Source organism: Ambystoma mexicanum, chromosome 6p, assembly GCF_040938575.1.
Source record: "Ambystoma mexicanum isolate Mex_15411 chromosome 6p, UKY_AmexF1_1, whole genome shotgun sequence".
In the NCBI taxonomy this organism is placed as follows: Eukaryota; Metazoa; Chordata; class Amphibia; order Caudata; family Ambystomatidae; genus Ambystoma; species Ambystoma mexicanum.
The window spans coordinates 1,531,084,492-1,531,107,423 of NC_090935.1; the positions used below are offsets into that span (position 1 = coordinate 1,531,084,492).

Consider the following 22,932-nt stretch of genomic DNA (forward strand, 5'->3'; position numbering starts at 1 on the left):
ACAGAAATCGAATTTTAAAATAACCTAAAAAAAGGCTTGCTGGAGGAGAAAGAGCGGTGAGACAGACAGGAACAGTGGTGTTGGTTAGGGCTTAACTTGTCTACCAGGGGGTTAACCACTGTTTAAGAAATTTCCCTAAAGAAATTTCAGACATGGAAGCTGTAAACAGCACATGTGGTAAATCGTTATTTTAAACAAAGAAAAACCCAAAAAACGAGTTTCTTTAAAAAATGCAATTTTACATTTTCGAATTTATTGTACTGATAATGTAATAGAGATCACTTCTGTCATTTGCCATAGCCTTCTTTCCATTCAAGCTTTATCCATTCCATCTTGTACCTTTCATGAATTTCACATTGAACCGGCCGGAATACGGCACATGTAAATAAATGCCTGCATATGGAAAGCTTGAGTTCCAAGTGATAGATTGTTTGTTTGTTTTATTTATTTATAAAACGTGCCACACCCTGAGGTACCTGGGTGCATTACAAGACAGCTTAAATGCAACAAAAAAAACAGTTTGATGCATACAATAAAAGACAAAAGTAGATTAGCAACCTAGAGGAAGAGAATATAACACAGAAATTACAGAGGTTGATGGGCAAGTGCATGATCAAGAGAGGCATAGGTAGTAAATGTCAGGCCCCTACATGGTACTAAGGAATCTACTTTGTTTTGTAGAAAGACATTTGAAGAATGTATTTGTATTTAGTTGAAGAACAGGGATGTCAAATTCAATCAGAAATACTTACAATTAAACATTTACAGACAGCAGATTCATTCCCACGAAGGTTGCCTGTACAATAGCACAAAGATGAGAACAAGTGGTGAGCCAGTTTATGGGGGTGTAAAAAAGTTGGACATACACCAAAGGAAGAACAAGACAAACAGAAGAAAATATTTACAAGAAGACAGGTGACTGATCAAGTTAACATTAACCTAAAGGGGCACGTGCTGCATACTAAAGAGGAATACCAAGGGATATGTTTGTTATTGAAAATTGATTAGCAGAGTTTGCTAAACAAAATGTACTTAGTTAGCGAACAAACATACTTGAGTAGCAATTTCATACTAATCTTTTTTACTGTAACCAGAATTATTTTTACAAATGACATAAAATGAGCAACAATACAACATTTTTGTGTGCTTCCAAATTAAGGATAAGCAAGATGAATGTCAAAAATATACATTTTAGCTGCATAAAAGGAGAGAGAATAAGAAAATAAATATGATAAAAAGGCACTGAAAACAGTTTTCAGTGCAAGGCTATGTGCTCCTGGGTGCGGTTGGTATTGTACAGGGCAGTTTCCCTCTATACTTTATGCTTACCTTCTCATGGTGTGCAAAGAAAAGATTAGACATTTTATAAATCATAAAGTTCATAATGTTCAAGCTGAATATGGAGTGTGGGTTTGAGGCAGGCAGGGTAGTTGGCAACTTCTGGCAGGTAAGATGGCCCTTGCCTGTCATTGATATCAACTGATTCCAATATGGCAATAAATACTACTTTTGTGGGGATGGCGGGCAGGCAGTAAGCCATGTAAGCCAGAGTGCAGAGGTCAAGCCCTGCCTGCTCCCAAAAGTGGTATTTATTACTATTAGAAATCAAAGGTGCCAATGTTATATTTTTAAGGGGAGCAAGCTTTGCACAACTCATGTGCACCTGCATCCCTTAACCTCATTAGTGCCAAGGGCGAGCTATATCGTCCTTGGGATTCCCTCCCTGTTGCCAAGGACGAGATAGCTCGTCCTTTCAGGCACAATGTTTTGTGCGATCCCTGCAAGGCAGGGATCGCACAAAACTGTAATCTAACCCCTGGGCTATGTGAAGGGGTGTCCCCCTTCACTGCCCGGGGGTTGGATATACGTTCAATTTCACGTCAGCGTGCGTGACGCACGCCGACATGAAATTGAAAGTAAATTCACTGCGGCAGCCATTTTCGGCTGCCGCAGTGAAAACAGAAGGCAAGAGCCCTTCTGCATCTGCCTCGATCTCCGGCTGTATTTCAAGCCAGATATCGAGGCAGGTATCTTTGGAAAGGGGAGATTCTCCCCTTTCCAGCAATACCTTGTGTGACAGCATTGCTGGTCACGAATCGGGCGCAGAGCCTGATCCGTGGCCAACAATGGCCACTGGACCACCAGGGATCTGTTTTGGGAGCAGGTGGAGGGGGTCTGCTCACTAGGTAAGCGGCCCCCTCTCCCCCAAGCCCCCAAAGCATGGCGCCACAGCACTGGAGACCCCTGGGGGCAGTGATGATCTGCCCCCAAGGGTGTGGAGGACAAAAAAAAAAAGGAAGGGGGAGGTGAGAGGGGGATTGGGGCCCTGGGGCCCACTAGCCACCAGGGATATAGGAAAACGTGGTGTCGTTGGAAAGGGGAGATTCTCCCCTTTCCAACTACACCATGTATTATGCATTGCTGGTCACGGATCGGCGCAGAGCGCTCGATCCGGGACCAGCAACCGACTTGATCACCAGGGATATGTTTGTGATGTGGGGGGAGGGGCGCTGCTTACAGTAAGCAGCCCTCTCCCCCCCCGGCCCCCAAAGCATGGGAGCATGGGAGCACAGCGCTGGAGACACCTGGGGCAGTGATCATCTGCCCCCAGGGGTGAAGATAAAAAAATAATAATAATAATAATTTCGAAGGAAGGGGGGAGGTAGGATGGGGTTTGGGGCCCTGGGGCCCACTAGCCACCAGGGATATTGGAAAAAATAGTGTCATTGGAAAGGGGAGATTCTCCCCTTTCCAACAACACCATGTATGACGCATTGCTGCTCACGGATCGGCGCAGAACGCTCGATCCGTGACCAGCAACCCACTGGATCACCAGGGATACGTTTGTGATGTGGAGGGGAAAGAGGCTGCTTACAGTAAGCAGCCCTCTCCCCCCGGCCCCCAAAGCATGGGGGCACATATCTGATAAACCCTGGGGGAAGATGGCCGATCATCTGCCCCCAGGAAAGGGGGCAAAAGAAAAAAGAAAAAAGAAAAAAAAATCAAACGGGATTGGGGTGGGGGTGGGAGGGCCTGGGATTTTTTTGCTTCCCTGAAAAGGTGGTGGCCCTTCCCCTCCCACACCAAGTGAAAAGGGGGGGCACCCCTTGTAGCCCTCCCTGGGGGCAGATTTATGCCCCCAGGCAGGAGTACATGAGGTGGCCCCCCATCCAATTGGGGGGTGGGAGGGAGGACCACCAGGAATAAGTTTGCAGGCCCCCCCCCATAAGAAGGCCTGCAGGTTAGGGCCCCCCTGGGGGTAGATGGCTGATCATCTGTCCCCAGGGAAGGGGCAGAAGGAAAAAAATGAAATAAAAAAAATTACAAAAGGGAATTTTGGGTGGGAGTAGGGGGGGGCACTAGCCACCAGGGATTTCTTTTACAGAAAAGGGGGGTGGGCATCTCCCCCTCACCCCAAGAGGAAATGGGGGCACCCCTTGTATTCCTCCCTGGGGGCAGATATCTCCTAGGAAGAGGCATCTGACCCCAGGGAGGGCTGCATGAGATGCCCCCCTCTTATCTGCCACTAGGGAGGGCTGAATGAGATGCCCCCCTGCATTTGGTGCAGGGGGGTAGAGGGTCACCCCCCATTACATTATAAAATTACCTGGCAGTTTAGGGTGCCCCTCAGCCCGCCCTAAAGTGTAGTGTACCATTTTCCATTTTTTTCTTTGTTTACGAAACTTGCCTTGGCGCAGAGGTGCACATTGGTGTGCCAATCTGGCCCCAGGGTGTACCTCACACAGCCGTTTGTAGGAGGCCCAGGGAGGGCTGCATGAGGTGCCCCCACCACCCATTTGCGGTGAGGGGGGAGAGGGCCCCCAAACATTGTGGAACAGGCCCCTCAGTGGGTGGGGCTGTACGGTTTGGGCACCCCGGGGCCAGATTGGCAGACCAATGTGCCCCTCTGCGCCAAGGGGAATTGGGTTACCAAAGAAAAAAAGGGAAAATGGTGGAATGCATTTTAGGTGGGGCTGTGGGGCACCCCAAAGGGACAGGGAATTTTCTAATGGGATGGGGCGTTTACCCTCCCACCCCCCACCCGCAATGGAGTGGGTGCCATGTCATGCAGCTCTCCCTGGGACTAGATATCTGCTCCTAGGAAGGGACGCCTGAGCCCAGGGAGGAGTGCAGGACAGCCCCCCCCTTATCTGCCCCCGGGGAGGGCTAAATTTTGCTGGTGTGACCGTAGGTAACACATGTTTTTTGTTTTGTTTACAGATTTTTCTAGCCGAGCCGCTGCAACGTTATGTGAGTACTGTTTTTTTATTATTCTATGGTTAGGGCCCACTGTCAGTGGGGTGGGTGAGACTGGGGCTGGATTGTTGGTGGTGTGGGTGGGAATGGGCCGTCTGGGCAGATATGTTGGTGGGCTGGGACACAATTGCAGGGGCAGGCCAGAGCGAAATGTCTGAGAATTGTCTTCATTTCCAGCCAATTTCAGAGACATTTCCCTGTGTCTACTCACCGAAACAAGTCGCCAACAACAGATGTCATACCATCTCGCCTTCCCACAGGTGTCCCCACAAAAACGGTACCTCACATGTGTGGGTGCACCTACCGGGCGCAAAAGGAAAAGGTAACCCGCTGGTAACCCCAAGCCTTTCGCCACAGCACATTTTGTTCATGTGGGCAACCTACAGATTTGGGCCTAGGGTGTCGAAGCCAGCAAGGAAAACAGGGAACCCCATGCATTTCTGAAAAGAGGACACCCGTGGGAATCCACAGAGGTCTGACTTGCGCAAATTGACCCAGGATCTACTACCCAGAACCCTCGGCAAAGTCCAAATTTGGGGGTAAAAAAAACACAATTTCCTGACATTTCACTCTGCTCACCCACCAAAACACGCCGCCAACAACAGATGTCATACCTTCCCGCGTTCCCACAGGTGTCCCAACAAAAACGGTACCTCACATGTGTGGGTTCACCAATCTAGCCACAAAGGAAAAAGGCTAACCCACTGGTAACCACAAAAGCGGTTGGGGAGATAACCTACAGATTTGGGCCTAGAGTGTCCAAGCGACCAAGGAAAACTGGGAACCCCATGCATTTCTGAAAAGAGGGCACCAGTGGGAATCCACAGAGGTCCAACTTGCGTGAAGCGGACCACAATGTTCTACTCAGAACCCCCGACAAAGTGAAAAATTTGTTTTTTTTGGGCACATTTCAGACTTTGCCTGGGCTTCTGGGTAATGCATTCGGGGCCGATTTGCACAAATCATACCTCTGCGGATTTCCACGGGTGTCCTCTTTTCGGAAATGCATGGGGTTCCCTGTTTTCCTTGGTGTCTTGGACACCCGAGGCCCATACCTGTATGGTGTGCCCGTCTGGAGAAAGTGTGAAATTCAGGTGTCAAAACAGACTTGGGGTTACCTGTGTTTTAGGCTTTCCCCTTGGCGCCCAGGTAGGTGCACCCACACATGTGAGGTACCGTTTTCATCGGGACACCTGTGGGAACGCAGGACGGTAGGCCATGTGTTGTTAGGGGTGTGTTTCGATGGGAGAGCCGAGTGGAGTGAAATGTGCAAAAAATGCGTTTGTTTTCCCATATTTTGGAATTTGCCGGGGTGTCTGGGTGTTAAATTCTGGGCCGATTTGCGCAAATCATACCTCTGTGGATTCCCACGGGTGTCCTCTTTTCGGAAATGCATGGGGTTCCCTGTTTTCCTTGGTGGATTGGACACCTGAGGCCCATATCTGTATGGTGTGCCCGTCTGGAGAAAGTGTGAAATTCAGGTGTCAAAACAGACTTGACGTTACCTGTGTTTTAGGCTTTCCCCTTGGCGCCCAGGTAGGTGCACCCACACATGTGAGGTACACATTCCATCGGGACACCTGTGGGAATGCGGGACGGTAGGCCATGTGTTGTTGGGGGCGTGTTTCGATGGGTGAGTCGAGTGAAATGTGCGGAAAATGCGTTTTTTTCCCATATTTTGGACTTTGCAGGGGTGTCTGGGTAATAAATTCTGGGCCGATTTGCGCAAATCATACCTCTGCGGATTCCCACGGGTGTCCTCATTTCGGAAATGCATGGGGTTCCCCATTTTCCTTGGTGGCTTGGACACCCGAGGCCCATATCTGTATGGTGTGCCCGTCTGGAGAAAGTGTGAAATTCAGGTGTCAAAAAAGACTTGGGGTTACCTGTGTTTTAGGCTTTCCCCTTGGCGCCCAGGTAGGTGCACCCACACATGTGAGGTAGCGTTTTCATCGGGACACCTCTGGGAACGCGGGAAGGTATAACATTTGTTGTGTTTGTGTGGTTTTCATAACGTTTTGACCCATTTGCTGGTGCCCTTTGTCACACAACCCTTTCATTTCCCAAATGTGCCCTACATTTAGTCGCTGCTTTAGGCACCATACACTTTTGTAACCTTCATAAGCCACCTACCCTTGAAAAGGTCTGCCTTTGCTCTTTCAATAAATGTATGCTTGCCGTTCCTCTCCACATTGGTTTTTATGATTTACACATGCTAAGTGCGTCTGTTCAGGCCGTAAGCATAAAACTCCTGTTTACCATGGCTCAATGTTTTGCTTGTGGTATTGCTGGTTTTGTAAAACACTACAAAAAATGTGTACTTTCCTAACTGCAAGAGTCGGGGGAATGTAGCAGAGGCTTTTTTTAAAATTCATAGAAGCCATTGCCGTACCAAGCCAACCATGTCCACCACATACCTTTTTTTCGGTAATTTTCCTGCTTTTCCCCCAATCTATGGCATTTTCCCCTACCTAGTTGTTGCCCGACCTATGCAAATCATCCCTTCCTAAACTTGGAATTTTGTCTACTTTTCAGAAATGTATGTCTTTCTGTCCTCCAATTCGGCTTTCTTACCCTTTTCTTCCATTCCGTCCATGCATGTCCAATTGGCAAAAATGGCCAAAACCGCCTACCTCTCACAAAACGATTGATAACCACATCAAAATAAAAAAAATTCGTCTCCACTCAACCTGTTCTTGAAAGCCAGGAAATTGGGGAATTCAGCACAGCAAACCATTTGTTCCTAGCTCTTACAAGGAAAGAAAACACAGGCTTCTTTGCACATTATTTTATTGGCATTTTTGAAAACACCCTCCTACAGCAACCTAGGATTCCTGGGTGGCGTTACAACCGCCTACATGTGGGAAAAAAGGGGCCAAATTTGGCCGAGATATCTCATGTAACAAAAAAGTTACAAAGCATTGAATGGCCACATACCCAAATCACCAAAAAAGGCCTTGGCACTGGGGGGGAAATACCCATGGCAGTTAAAGGGTTAAAAACAAACTACAAATATGTTGCAATGAGAAATAACGGTTACTAAGCATAGCGTATGGTGCTGCAGTATGCTTGTAGATGTACAGAGTGCATGACACTATTGTTTAAGAGGAAATACAAAGCTAAGACTGAGCAGAGTGGATGGTGTTGTAGCAGGCAGAGAACTGGGCATATAAGGTGGAAAATTGGAGTTTGGGATATTTGTCCCTTTCAGGTAGCTGGATTACAGGAACAGATTGATAAGAAGAATGCCATGGAGTTTGGATTAAGCTCATTGGTTGATTGTTGGCTGCACATAAATTGCATGCCACAGAAATAACCAGCATGCCACAGAAGTAGGTTTGTCATCCAGCTGTGTAATAATGTACATTTTCAAGTGTTGTCTAATATTTGTTAATATGTTAATATGTTGCACCTTCCCATACACAAATATAATTCACACAATGAGATTTAAACACACTAACCTAAACAAAACATGGAGTCAATGCAGTGTTTCTTAGTTGAAATAATTGTGCATTATGTAACATTTTAAACTTTTAACAAATTAAAATATAGATACATTATTAAAAATATCATCTTGCTGGTTTGCAATTATTTGGAAAAATAAACGTTCCTAGATTCTGACACATGTAGTTGGCACCATTAAGGGTGGGGGAGATAATTTAGTTCTGAATTCTCCATTAGTCCCTTTGCACTTGCTGTCAAAATAGGAAGCATTGTGGGGAGAGCCCGGAGGTGGAGACGAGAGTATAATGCAGGGTGAGCTGCTTTTCCTTTGAATATTGTAATTGGTCAAGCACTAAGTGTCCAGTAAAAACTGTGAAACCCTTGTCAGAGCCATTGTAATTGCTCGTATTAACTACTGTAATGCATTACTTGCAGTAGCAAGTAAGAACGGTATACAAAAGCTCCAAGTCCTCCAGAATGACGCAGTCCGAATTGTTAAAGGTGTTTCAAGATGGGAACACATAACTGTGGCTAGGAGTGAACTCCACTGGCTCCCTGTCAACTCCAGAAACACTTTTAAAATCCTGACCTTAGCACATAAGTGCTTACATGAACACGTTCCCATTTACTTGAAAAAATGTCTCACCCCAATTGCAGGGGGGTTAACTAGATCCAATAATACCTAACGTCTTATCTGCCCAGGATTAAAAGAAGTTGAGGTAGAGGTCGTTCATTTCCGGTTATAGCCACTTTAGCATGAAATGACCTCCTAGTGGAAATGCTCTCAGAGATTCAGGCTCAATACGCTTCTCTTTCAATAGTTGCCCTGCCTATATACAATTATGAATGAACTCTTGCCTGGATCTTTCACTGTTCCCCAGCCTCTTCCCATATCTTTGTTTTGTTTTTAGTACTGTTTGTTGCTTGTCTCTCCGTTATATGCGCGCCCTCGTGCCTGCAGGCTTTGGTGCGTTATAAGCAGAAAAATAAATAAATACATTTAAACCACCAGCTGTACTACACAATTAGCAAACCACCTGAATTACATCGCAAATTGCAGTGAGATATTGGTTATTTTATGGCTTGGAGTACTATTTAAATATGCAAAATTACATTATTAAGCATTGCTGGAGGCAGTGGTAGGGTCAGGTAGGGAGGATGGGGGAGAGGGCAGGGGAAGTTCCCTCTTTAGCTAGTACATGAAGTATAAGATAAGCTTTGAAGGAATCCACACTTGAGCTTGCTTTGATTGTTATGAGCAGTGGGTTCCAGCAGAGCAGGGCGAGTAGGGAGAAAGAGCTGAATCAAGAGGAGGAACATGGAGAGTATGGGACAATGAGGTTAAGTGCAGAGGAGGATCGGAGGGAATGAGATGGTGAGTAAACTGAGGTACAATCAGACCGGTACTGGGGAGTAGGATCCTTTGTAGCTTTGAGCATTAGTAGAGGAACTTGAAAAGAAAGTTGTTGTGCAGTAGGAGTAGGCTTGCGCAGTCGTAATGTTTGCTGAGCAAGAGAGTGGACATTTTTGTAGAGTGTTAAGAATGAAAAGGATGCATTTTCTGAATGTTGAGAAGGTTAATATGAGCAGGAGAGGCAGTGGTAGTGATGAAATGTTGCAGTCATCGGTTGCTATCAAAGAGTACCCCAAGATTATACGCCTTGGGTAATGGAGCAAGAAGGTCAGGCAGGAAGGAGATAGGAGATGGAATGATAGTGATGTTATTGGAAGCCGGGAGAAAGATGGCTTCTGTTTTTGAAGAGTTCAGCATGAACCAGTGGAGAGCCAACCAGTGACGAATTGCAGTGAGACAGCTCATAATCCATTCTGAGATGTCTGAGGTCAAAAAGGGAAAGGAGAACAAAATTTCCATGTTATTAGCAAAAGGGTGATAGTGAAAGCCTAAAGATGAAATAAGTCTTTTCTGAAAGATGTATGGTGTAGTTATGTTGTATATCAAATCATTAATTTTAATAATTTGACCAACAATGTAATTACACATGGGACTATGGGTTCTATGTGTGACACAATCTGTGATTTAGCAATTTATTCATTTTGAATTCCTTACCAAACGTATATGTTTGCTGTTTTGTACTTTATGGTTATTAACAAACAAAATAAAGTTAAAGCAATGATGATGATGCAAAGTCTTCCTATGGCAGAGACATAGATGGTGAAGAGAAGAGGTCCAATGAATGGTCGTATGGTGATGCTCACAAGGAAAGGGCTGGGGTCCAAGATTTAGGAGTTCCAAGAAATGTTAAGGGTTTGACCTTCCAGGTAGGAGGCAATCCAGGCAACAACAGATTTGCGGAACTCAAGGACCTGAAGTGTGAGGAGGAGAGAGGAGTGGTTAACAGTGTCGAAAGCTGCAGAAAGATCCAAGAGGATCAGTATAGAGTTTGGATTGGTGAGCATTCTAGAGAAGGTTGGAGACATGCATGAGTGTTCTTGGTGGAGTATTTAATATGGAAGCCAGATTGAAGAGACTCACCAAGGCCATTATCCTCAAGGTACCCAGTGATCCAGTTGAAGACTAACTGTTCAAGGTCTTTTGAATAATAGGGAAGAAGAGAAACTGGGCAATAGATTTCTGGCACATTTGTGTCAGCACAGGTGTTCTCCAAAAGAGCTAAGACAGTTGCAGATTTGAAGGAGGTAGGGAAGAGTACAACAGAGAAAGGTTAATGACCTCAAAGAGGTAAGGGCAAGTGATTGAAACTAAGTCTTTGACCATTTGGGAGCACAAGGGTTGATAGGAGTGCAAGATATGTTGGCACTGTGAAGGATGGGTGCTAATTCAATAGGAGAGGTAGGGAAGAAGTAATCAAGGGTAGAAGAGGTAGGGGAGAGGTGGTGGACAGAAGGAAGGTTGCTGAGGGAAAGAGGGGAGGCATTTGAGAGTGTCACACATTTTAGAGGAAAGGTAGTGAGCTGAGTCATCAGTAGAAAGAGGGAATCAATGGATATTGGCTTGGCAGGTGTGTGCAAATATTAGTGGGTAGATTACATTTTGCTCGGGTGAGTGTGAATGAAGGAGATTAGATTTGTGAAGTTGGAGGAATTGTCAGAGTGCAGCACAAAGGTTAGGGCATCAAGTGAATTTTTGTAGGCTAGGTGCCAATAATTTGCATTGCATTGTAGGTTATGGCACATGTTTGTTTTGAATGTGAAAGCAGGATAGTGTTGGTCAAATGGAGTCATAAATGCATAGTGAAAGTCAGAGAAAGCATGTTCACTGGAAGTGGTATAAATAGGGGAAATATATAGGAGGGAGGTCCTCACATCATCAAGGTAAGGGGACAGAGAGTCTTGTCTACATTTCTTCTTAGTCATTGAAGAGGAGAGTTGAGGAGTAGAAGGTGCAGGGACTGAGATGTTAAAGTGAACAATGGAATGATGTGAGGAGGAGAGGTCAGATGAGGAGAGTGAATTAGAAAGAAAGACAAGGGCAAGAGAGTTCCCACCAGAGAGGGTAGCCTGGTCATGGAGGGAGTGGTCAGATAGGAGGGAGTTAAGTCAAAGTCAGGTGGATGCAGAGGGATTCGGAAGGTTAAAGTCTGCCATCATTACAATGGGGATGTTGGTAGGAAGGGACTCAAGGAGAAGGCTCAGATTGGGGAAGAGAAGAGTAGGGGGAGAAGTTGAATAGTGACATATTCAAAAGAGGAAGAGGAAGAGTTGATGTCAGATGGGTGTGGAGGGGCTATGTTAACAGGTGTATTGATAAAGAACCACACACCGCCACCCTTCCCAACAGGTCTGGGAAAGTGGGAGAAGATAGCAGAGTCAGTGTGAAGCGCTGCTAATGCAGGGATGTCATTTGGGGGTAGCCAGGGGTCGCAGTCGCGACCCCTGAGGTCTCCCTTGCTACCCCTGTGGTCTCCCTTGCTACTCCTAAACACATTTTCTTCAAATATTTTTTTTTTTTAATGATTTTATTATTTTTGTAAATGGAAGCTTCTGGGCTGTGGTCAGTGCCATGTGGCTCTTTGTTTTTGGAGTGGCTGGATTTCTTGTTCAGGCCTCTTTAAAAAAAAAACATGGGGTTCACAAGTGTAACACTTTGAGCAATGACACTAAATAAGAAAGAATAAGAATAACTAATAATTTGTCTTTCTGGAATTATATACAATAATTGCTAAACTCATTAAAGCTTTATTTCAGGGCAACTTCAGGCGGTGAGTCACTGATTTACTCTGTTCTTAGACACCTGAAATTCACAATGCAGACAAAAACCTCCCAAAAACATTTAGAGTAGAATAAGCATCAATTTCGGACTATGTATTTTGCTTTTCACAAGTTGCAGTTATAGCATGTTTTTTCTGCCGTTGTCTCTGTTGCGATCATCACAAGACATTCCATCTCAGTGTCCTCGGTCACTTGACAACATTATTGTGCCTAAAAGCTTGTGCACAGTGTAGAAATATTTGACCATAGCACATAAAGTGGACCTTGATTTCATTGTGCCACAATTAATGTTTTGTTGTAATGTGTATCTTTCCTATCTCCCTGGCATGCTGTCCAGGATGTTTGTTTGAATGTATTAGGTAACAAGTGCTCAGAGTACGAGATGCCGTGTGAGTGCGCTGCATTCCCTGCGCTACTCTAAATCCTTGAATACACAGTTATGGACCCTCCCAATGGTATGTATTTTGCCAACCTCTGAAGCCTGAAAAGTAGATCCACACAGGCTTGACATGTGGCCAACTTTGCACCACACCTGCAGATGAACTGGCCTGCTGTTAAATCTCAGTTACTAGTTTAATGGTATCCACTACAGAGTGTAATTTGCTTTCTGACTTTGAGAACATTCAGGCATGCAATTGCTAATTTTACAATAGCCGGTAAGATAGCTATAGCCGGATATATAGTTCAGTGGGTTGAACGCTCACTGCTGCAATGTTTGTGTGGTTTGCAGGTTAGAATCCCGGCAAGGCCAACTCAGCCTTTGATCCGTCTGAGGTCGATAAATGAGTACCAACACAAGTTGGGTGAAATTGTATGTACATTTGTTCTATATAAAGCGCTTAAGCGTAAGTGCTATATAATAACACATCATTATCATTCGGCCTTGGAAGTCTGCTTGCATTCACAGTAACTTGGTAATATGGGCCTTTACAGATTGACATTAATGATACATATGGTGATCCATTCTTGTATGATATTGATATCACATTACAGTGATATCTTAACCATATTTTTCGTAGTGTACTTAGGAACAATGCTATGTGATGCCAGTTTCTATTTTGTCAAGGGGTGAAAAGTCATGTTGCATCGCTTCCTGTGATGTCACTTCGGGGTGGGGTCAAATGACATCACTTCCTGGGATGTCATCAGAGGTCAAGGGTCGTGTGATGTAACTTCCGCTACCCCATGCATTTTGATGAAATGACGTCCCTGTGCTAATGCAGCACCGCCATGCCGGGAGATGCATGTTTCTTTGATAGTAAGAAGTGCAAGTTGAGGGTGGTAAGAGTTGAAGCGATTATTAATATAGGAAGACTTGTTGCAGAGGGATTATGTATTCCAGAGCCGAAGCGAAAGGGTGACAGGAGGTGAAGGAGAGGAGCAGGTGTAGTGCGATAGGCAAGACAGAGAGATGAGGTTGGAGATCCTGGGAGAGTATTATTCGAGAGGTGCAGGGGGGAAGGAGGGAAATGGGGAGGCTAGGGAGTGGTACAGAAGTTACCCCAAATTGAGGCTGAAGGCTATGAGAGATGGGAAGGATAAGAGTGAGTGGAAGGAGGAACGGAGCTAAGTCAAAATGCATGATGAAGGGTAGAAGAAATAGGCAAGTGAAGACAATGAAGAAAGGGTGCAACCAAAAATAGGAGGGTAGGCAGGTGAATGGAATGGCAAGGGGTGGGTGGTTGGTTGAGGAGAAGCAGGTCTAAATTCTGAGTTGGGCTAGAATGGGGCTATAGGTAACCGAAAGACATTTACAAACCCAAAGCTGCAATGTTCCTTGGTCTTGTGAGGTGACAGAAGCGCGCTGATAAATGGATAGTCAACTAGTGGAAGGATCTCTATGCATAAAAGCAGAAGTCAGATAAACGGTCATCTATGTAAAGTCCTGGCTTGAGCAGGGGTTGTGGTCCTTGGCCCTTTCCGGTCCCAACAGGGCCAAACATGGAGCTGACCTTTGAGGCTTTGGCACGTGACTGCAGACACCTGGGCTGGGTACCCAGAGGAGAATGAATAAGGGAGGTACTGTGCCAGATATCCCTCAAGGCAGAGTATTGGGTGTTATAGGCCCAGGGAGCTTCATTTTGCAGATAAGACCCTCAGGTGGTGCACATAGTCTTCTGGAAAAGAAGGGTATGGCCAAGGAGAAAACAAATAGAAAATAACCTCCAGACAGTGAAATGTCCATCTGGGAGCCAATCACAGTGCTCCAGGTGGCTTCCACCCTTGTAGGCAGAGTCATGGGTATTGTAGGTCCAATGAGCTTGGTTATGCATTCAGAACCCTAGGAGGATGCACAGATGGTGCACTCATAATGTGGCATCTGTGACGTCTTTTTCTGTACAGGATACACTCACATTTCATTGAGCAATTAATCCCAGTAATGAAATTATTCTAACAATAAAATCAGAGTAGGGTGACAAGATGGATGAAGCATAGAAACATAGAAGACAGAAAGATCTATAGGCAGTTAATCCAGCTGCACCAAAGAGCTATGCCAGAAACGAGCTAGGAAGAAGAAATTAAGGTTGCAAAAAAAGACCTGCTTTTAGTAGTAACATCAATACACATCCCACCGTCTTGCAGCAGTGCAATCAAACTATTTCTGATAAGCAGGAGTCCTCTTATAGTGCCTCGCCAATAGACCTTGACCCTGATTGCCCGTCCCCAGTAGCCTCTGTATCTTATAATGCCTCGCCAGTAGACCTTGACCCTGATTGCCCGTCCCCAGTAGCCTCTGTATTTTCATTTCACCTTCAGGTGACTATATTGGAAGCAGTAAGGGGCGTTTTGCCTAATCTGATATAATGGTGACGCTGCTACAAATCCGGTCACATCAGTGTGCAAAAATAAAACCTGTAACATGTTATACCCAAGTGTGTTACTCTCATAACAAAGGTATTTCAGGAAGGAGTAGATGAATATAGCCTCACAGTGGGCCTGGCTAAATGCCTTGGTTCTTAATTGGCTTTTTTCAGCTGTGGATAACAGTTGAAAATGAGGTATGAAAATGAATATCCTGCACAGCAAATGATCATAATTTGGGAAAGAGCGCATCCATTGCATTCTTTGCATAGTGACATACAGGTTACAAATCTACGGGAAGCAGAAATGTATTGGCCGGTTATGAAATCCCTGGAATAAGAAAGGATTATGACATCAGTGCGCTGTAATGTTTGACCACTGGCAAAATTGCTGGTGGCCAGGAGGACCGTTTGCTGTACCAATACTGTACTGGGTCAACACATCCCTTCCACAGGTGAAATGTCCAGGGGAGAGGCATCACGCATCTAGGCAGCTGAGTTCTCCACTGTGAAGGATAACGTGATCTAAAACGTAGTTGTAGACTCTCCTGAGTGTCAAAGGTCAGGCACTGAATGGTATTTCTGGCCTCCCTCAATCTATGCAACTTTCTACTCTGAAAAGTATGCAAGTCAGTTTTGCACAAGCTGCCCTCAAGGATACTCTGATCCTCACAAGTTTAAAGCACAAGCTGGACTCACAGGCTTAGAGGGTAGCTCATTGGTAACTTGCTTGCCTTTGGTACGAGTTAATGCAAGTTAATGCATGCAATCACCGGTCTGGTGTTACGAATCCAGAGACACTGGCATCAAGTGTGATATACATAGCAAAATAATTCAGATTAATTTTCAAGGCAATACCCACTTTTGCCGATTGTCAATTTCACCAAATGATTTTCCTGCATTTTTGCAGCTTCTTTTTTTACCACACACATGTAGATGGTAAATTGGAATATATAGAAGGAGGAATTAGGGTATAGGCGTCAGAAGGGGGATAAAAAAAAAACAGCCAAAAACATTTTGCGAAATTGCCGCTCGGCAAAAGAAAAAAGGGGTCAACGTTCAAAGATCTGTGTCGCTTACAGTCACATAAAGCTACAGAAATCCTGTTACCACCTCCTGCATACAATAATCACTGAGATTTTCTTCAGGCTTCTATAAGTGTCACTCAAAATCAAATAGCACGTGAGTTTGTCTCCCAAGTGTACCTTACTCTTAGAGATTCCCTTTCTTAGACTCACCACGAGGCACTTGTGGGGTTCACCCCCTTGAAATCACTGAATTTGTCACACAGCATAAATACAACCTACCCTAAATCTAACTCTCTAGAGTCCCCAAGTCACTCACTTCCTCCATCAACCCTTCTTGCTACTAAACTACTCTATGTCCACTACAAAGGTTTCTGCAGGAAAATATCATTGACTAAAGGGATTTCACTGTATGCCATCATATGCAAGGACATAGAAGGTCAGACTTAAGAGATCTGTGCCAAAGCCTATGGGTAGGTCGTCATCCTTTGTCGAATACCAATGACATGTTGACACTGATATGAAGAGGTAAACTCTTTCGTAGCTAAGTTTTGGTTGTGGATATCTGTCAGACTTTGCCTCAACTAAAGACAGTGCAGAAGAGCTGATGTGGGCTGACCGCCCTTCCCACGTAGTGTCGAATAGGCTGGTGGACCAGTGACTGTCTATACAGCGCAAGAGCAGTAATTTGTCCACTGGCATGTGGTCTGGAGGCGAGAAGGGTTGGGGCAGCCGCCCATTGAAACCCCAGTAGACAAGGACAGCTTCTGTAGGCAAGGGCATACAGAAGTGGGCAGCATCTCTGCTGATAGCTGGCCATATTCAACAAAACATAGGGAAGGTTTACCTTTATGGTTCTTCCACAAGGAACTAAGACCTGCAGAGCTACCCTGAGTCGATTCCTGACTTTATCCCCACAAACGATCAGATATGCAGAGTGATTATCGGAAGAGCAGAAGAAGTCAAAGGCAGAGCAGGAGGAGCCGATTAGAGTGTTCTTCAGAGCCTGCACCATTCCAGTAACTCAGCCACACAATAGAAACAAGCATGACAAAAGATGTGTTAATGATTGTTCTAGGATAATTCAACTAGTGGAGGGAGCTGACTTCAGTTATCTTTGACTTGTGATAGAACACAGGAGAGATACTATTCTGTCACCTGTTAACCTGTTCTGTTTGTCCCTCAGTTTCTGGGTCTAAAACAGTGAAATGTTGAACTGGGAAAACCAGTTCATCCAGGGCACACCAAAACCTTGACTTGAACATTGGTACCTGGTCTGACACCACCCTGGCTGGCCAGCCATGGAGGTAGACAGGCTAGATTGTCAGGTAACAATACTCGAAGAGGGAAGTGCTTGAGTCATCAGGCAACAACTTGAGATGACTAGATAAACTTAGCTGAAGAGAGCAGTAGGGATTAGAGACTGAGAACAAGTATATGCAGATGAAGGGTTTTGATGGGATCACAGAAAGCCAAAAAGATACAATTAACAAACGACATTGAAAGGAAAAGAGTGTGGACCAAGAAGATCCTTTATAGGCAAGTGCATATGAGCTGCATCCCTTTTGATAGCCAGGGAAGTGCAGAGAAACTTAGAGGTAACCAATGAAGTGCTTCCAATGAGCTCTGTGACCTATAGAGCAAGTAGTCTACAGGAGAACCTGAACTGAACAATTCAACCAACTACTGTTGAATGTGGATGCTAGCCTTACAAATGTTTTAGTGTAAGAGAGCCTTTCTGGTATAAATGCATGTCCGTTGACCAGGCACATACAGTGACTATCTTTCAAAAACTGATGCAGATCATTTTCCAAGGAATCATTCAAACATTAATCCTGTAATTTCCTCCTTTTAGCTATTGGCCCTGCTTTTTAGCTGCTGATTCCGTTGATGCAAAATTTGCTTTCGCATATTTATTTGGTCTCTGTTATCCCATGTAGCATCTAATTTACCTTTTAACTGTAACAACTGGCCTTAATATTTTTCTATCTGTTTGGGTTGCACCTATAAATCCCTTTGTGCAGAAGAACAATGCTGCTAATCCTCCAGTAACTGTGCTAATTCATCAATCAAGTCCTTAAATTTGTTCTGTTCTTGTGATAATTCTTGCCCCTCATTGGCCCTCATCATGAGTTGGCCGATCCGGAAATAAAGTGCCGGTAGCAACGTATACCGGCACCCTTCCGGACCAGCCAACTCCAAGTCTGCTGGTAAGGGCTCTCTAGCGGCAGGCCTGTTCTGCCGGTGGATCAGGCCCCAACGGGCAGATAAATGCCTGAATCACTGGCACTGGTACGAACAGTGTCGGTGATTTGGGCAACCCCATCCCATGGAGTTGTATAGGACTCCGTGGAATGGGGAGTCACTGCTGCAGGTAATGTAGTGGAAACATTACGTTAGTTTCCCGGTATCTCACTGGAATAACTGGCAGGATACCTGGGGACTCATAATGACCTCCACTGTCTTTACCCGTCTCCAATTGGGCCACCTTCTCATGTTATTTCTGCAACTTATTTTGACACATTGCTTTTGTTTGTAAATTTTGAGGCATAACTGATACCATTTAACCTAATGTTAACCACAATTTACAGCACTCAGTCGACATGGGTGTCAAAGTTGCTGTAGAGTCGTAAACGCATTTACAACAAGGCCTAGGCCTAGGGCAGCAGATTGGCAGAGGTGCAGCATTTTATTGTAGTTTATTTTCAATTCACTGGTTTTCATTTTTTAAACATAAAGCCCTTTTGTTTTTCAGAGTCTGACTGAGCCACAAAATTGCCCCAGTAATATCGAGCTGTTAGCAGTCATTCCACTCTGAGAGCTAAAGCATTTCCTGGCCAAACATATATATGCTTGATATTTACAAAAGCTTTATTGTTAGGGCAACACTTGTTTTATAACACTTTTTATTTTTATTTTTTATTTGATATAGCTGAATAAAACAGCCTTTCAAATATTACAATACATATACTCAAATGCTTACACATAATACCTAACACATATGATAAATATAGTACATCAGGAACATAGTGAGGATACATATAATCATGGTAAATTTTGCCAAAAAACCTTAAAACATAAACTACATAAACTATGCATTCCTCAATGTTACACACTCATTAAAAATAGACATATAAACGAAGTTCAGAGATCTCACAGACAACCAATTTATCCAAACATTTTCCTCATCTTCCGCCAACTTGAAATGGTTAGTAGTTCATTTGAATTTTAGTCGAGATTTGTCCTCAGATAGATTTAAAGATTGCATGAATTTGATCATTGCGATATTCACCACTGGTCTCTGACAATCAAACAGAAATCTCCACAGCATATCCGAAGTTATAAACCGATATTCTTGAAGGAAATGATGGAAATATTTAACTCTCGGTTCAATTAGCAAATGGCATTCAGCAATCAAATGCTTTAAGTCTCATGCTCAGAGGAATGGGCACAAAATCTACATCTGTTATTTTGAGTCATTTTACGGATATATAGAACATCAGTAGTATACCAGAGGTTAATCCTCAATCTCATATACAAATTCCTAAACTTAGGGTCTGGAAAGCATGTCATATAACACTCTATGGTAGACAGCTTTTTTGTCATAAACGCTTGGTTTGCAGAGTGATGCAGGGAGGAGCATTTGTCCATTGTTCTTATCCAGTCACTCAACCAGAGTATTTTCTTAACTCTGTCTAGGTCAGAGACCAGTAAATTAGGCGCAATCTCCTTGGTTTACAGAGTTTCCTGGATTTTAGTCCTCCAGCATTGCATCTTCTTGTGCTTAGTCAATAACACATATTTTGACAAAGTATTCAGAATGCCATGCCGTTTGTCTGACATCAGATAGATACTTTCTATACAGTGACAGGAGTTTCCATAGATAGATAGCATGAAGGGAGACCATTCCGAGTTCATACCGAATAGTACACATAGGAGTGGACTCTGGCAGGGCTAAAATAGATCTCCAAAAGGCACCCTCGAGACTTTGCCGATATATCTCAGACAGCCAACTTCTTGTCGCGGCCCCATATGTGAGAATAGGCGCAACCCTCTGTTTAAAGAAGGTTATAGCAGGGGAAACTGAACACTTTTCATATCTTTCCTGAATGATGTTAGCCTGAGAAGTGGTGGTTTTCAATTTCTGTGATAAGGTTTATCAGACAGCTGGTTGCTGATTAGGAGGCCCAAATACTTATACTCTTGTACAACCTTTTTTTAAAAAGGAAATGCACACCAAACCCAGCGTGCCTTAAGTATTTAGTGATTCAGTCATGCGACAGATATAAAGCTCTTTGGTCATTCTTCCCACAATGTTCTTTAATATGCAAAACCTCATTGGTTTAATTGCCACCACTTCACATTATCTTTGGAGTTCTTTCAAAACAATATACACATAAACCTTGTTAAGCAAGCACTTTTATATTTAAATACATGGCATGCATTTTTTAAGACCGCTGCAACAATGAGGGTTTTCCCTTGAGAAAAGTAAAGGTTAAAAAGTATGCATCATTTTACAATATTAAACGCATGCCTATGCGTACACCAAGCAAACAGTTCCCACAGGTGGCACTAAATTGATGTTCAAAAGCAAGCACCAATTCCCTCCCGGCCCCACATTTCAGAGGTCTGTGGCCGCCCAAAAGGTGCAAGCATGAAATAGATCATAGAGAAGTTAAAATGGCAAAGAGTAAATCTAAATGCGCAAGTGCATCAAGAAACCTGTGAAAGAATACCCACAGCCATAGAAGGGTGAGAACAAAAAATGTATGCCAAAGGTACACACTGTTTCACAGCTTTAAGGAAGATGCCCTGTAAAGATATGTCCATTCAGCCATCATTACAGAAGCTGCTCAGCGCTAAGCACGCAAATGGCATCCCTGCTGGGTTTATCATGTGTCTTTGATGACCTTCTGCTGCATGCTCTGGGTCATACTGGGCCATACATTTGTCTCAAGCACCAATGAAAAAGTGGCCCACTGTTCCAAATGACAATTCGTTCCTTTTGTGACACTGTTTGAATAGTAACCAAGGGGGAGTTTTTTGATAAAGTGTGATGCAAATTGTACATTTGAAAGAATATTTATTCAGCAACACTGGCCTAAACTACTAGCCAAAGAGTGAATTAACTAATCAAACTGGCCCAAATTGGCCAAAAAAGGTGCCCACTTTGACCAAAAAAACGGGCCCACAACAGCATTTTGTGTTTTTGGTTCGGCCATGGGCCTGTTGCCCTATAGGCCAGGCCCAGCCTGTGCATGCTCAGTATTACGAGGAGAAGCAACAGTAAAGTATGTCACACAATGCATTTTTATGATGTTTATAAGTAATCTTTATACGAATTATATTTTGAATACAAGGAAGGACTTTTACTATGAAACAGTACTTCATACAACAGCAGGACATCTAGATCTATGCCCAAAACTCTTAAAATGTACCTATGTATTATACAGTCCATCCAGCTCTCTAGAATTAACAAACATTTTAAATCACCTTAAACGCAAGCTGGCATGACCCATAACCTAAACCACGACCTACAAAGTTAATATTGTGCTAGAACGACCAATACATTGCTCAATTGTACTCATGGAGTGTTGGGTATTTTGGACAATGGCACAAACAGCAATGATGTAAAAAGCATTGTACCTCTTAATAAAAAAAAATGTATGCACCTTTTATAGCAATTTACTATGTGATTATTTTGTTCATTATGCAGCTTAGGAGAAAGGCATTTTCTTCCCACACACAAATGTTCAGGGTGGCCCTTATGATATGATTTGGCATTTATAGCGTGCCTATACACAAATGTTTCAAGGCTCGACGAGGCAAGGGAGGAGGAACAGACGGAAGACAGACAACGATCCTACTAGGCCAGGTGTCATTCAGATCGCGCAAGTGCAAGGGATCGGGGAAAAGGAAAGTGCAGTGGGGAGGGGCAGGGAAAAGTGCAGTGCATGGGATAATAAAATAACAAGATAAATAAGAGCGGCCAGCTGGTGGCAAGTGCAGGGTGAGTGCAGACATAAGTGCTGGTGGGGGGACTGTAGGGATACAGAAAACAGTTTCCAGGTGCAGGGGTTGCCAGGGAGGCAGTGCATGCATGCAACTGGCAGGGCTTGGGCCAGAGATCAGATGGATGGCCAGGTAACCAGTGCAGTAAAGTATCAGCCAGGGCTTCAGCCGGGGAGAGGGGGAGAGAAAAGCAGAAGCAATGAGGAAGGTTTTAAGGTGCTTTCAGAACCGAAGATGGTTCTCCTCAAGTTTCAGGGAGGCTGTTCCAGAGGGAGGCCACAGCCGAAGAGAGAGATCTACCACCAACTCGTTGCTTGGAGAAGAGACTGACCCTGAGGGAGATGGAGGCGGATGTGCGAAGAGCTCGAGGGGGAAGATATTTAGGAAGAGAGAGTTGAAGGTATTGAGGCCCCAGCCCTCAGAAGGCCTTGTGTACAATGCAGAGGGGTTTGAACTTAATCCTCGCAGCCAGTGGGAGCCAGTGCAGAGATTTCAGTCCTGGAGAGATACGATCCCTGGGCTTGAGGCCAAGGCAAGCCTCGCAGTCTTGTTCTGGATGAGTTGCAGAGTGCGAAGAGTGGAAGCAGGAAGATTTAGAAAGAGGCTGTTGCAATAGTCCAGCCTAGAGAGAACCAGAGCTCTGGAGACAGTGAGCTTCTGGGGGAAGGGGAGGAAGGGAAGAATACCTCTGAGCCCTTATCCATTATACCCCTGTGAGAATGCACAGATAAAGATTCCAAGAACCTTCTCCAACTGTTCTTATTCCACTGAGGCATTTATGCTCAGGCAGAGTTTACAAACTTCACTTGTGATTTTGCCATATTTTAATGGTGTTCCAGCCCATGGGAGTGGAGGCACATCGGCTGCAGCAGGTAACATGCCTTATTTCCATTTTGCCCCTGCTAACACCAGACCTGTAACCATGAGAAGGGGGTTGAATTCTTTTTATTCAACATTTAAATAAGGTGTGCCTCTACTACTTGCATATATTTCATATGTAAACTTTACATATACCAAAATTGGGGACAAAAAGGGGTTGAAGGGGCGTAGTTTGGACAATGCAGACATAGTTTGTTGCAGGGGTGGAATCTGGTGAAGGTGCAGAGTCTGGCAGAGGTGGAATAATGTTAGGGGGCTCACGCACTTATTTGGGCCTAGGGCAGCAGAAAGAGTAAATACGCCACTGTGTAAAGTATAAGATA

At 44.3% G+C, this 22,932-nt stretch overlaps 1 protein-coding gene across 3 annotated transcripts in view; it reads right to left on the reverse strand.

Annotated features, from left to right (window-relative positions):
- LOC138511080 (abnormal spindle-like microcephaly-associated protein homolog) overlaps window positions 1-22,932 on the reverse strand; it is a 200,859-nt gene that overhangs the window by 128,227 nt on the left and 49,700 nt on the right. For 2 of the 3 annotated variants that reach the window (XM_069626579.1, XM_069626580.1), the window contains exon 2: window positions 753-796. The exons of the other annotated variant lie outside the window; for it this stretch is intronic. The gene's annotated coding sequence lies outside the window, so the exon portion shown is untranslated. The remainder of the gene's footprint in view (window positions 1-752; window positions 797-22,932) is intronic. 3 annotated transcript variants of the gene reach the window in all.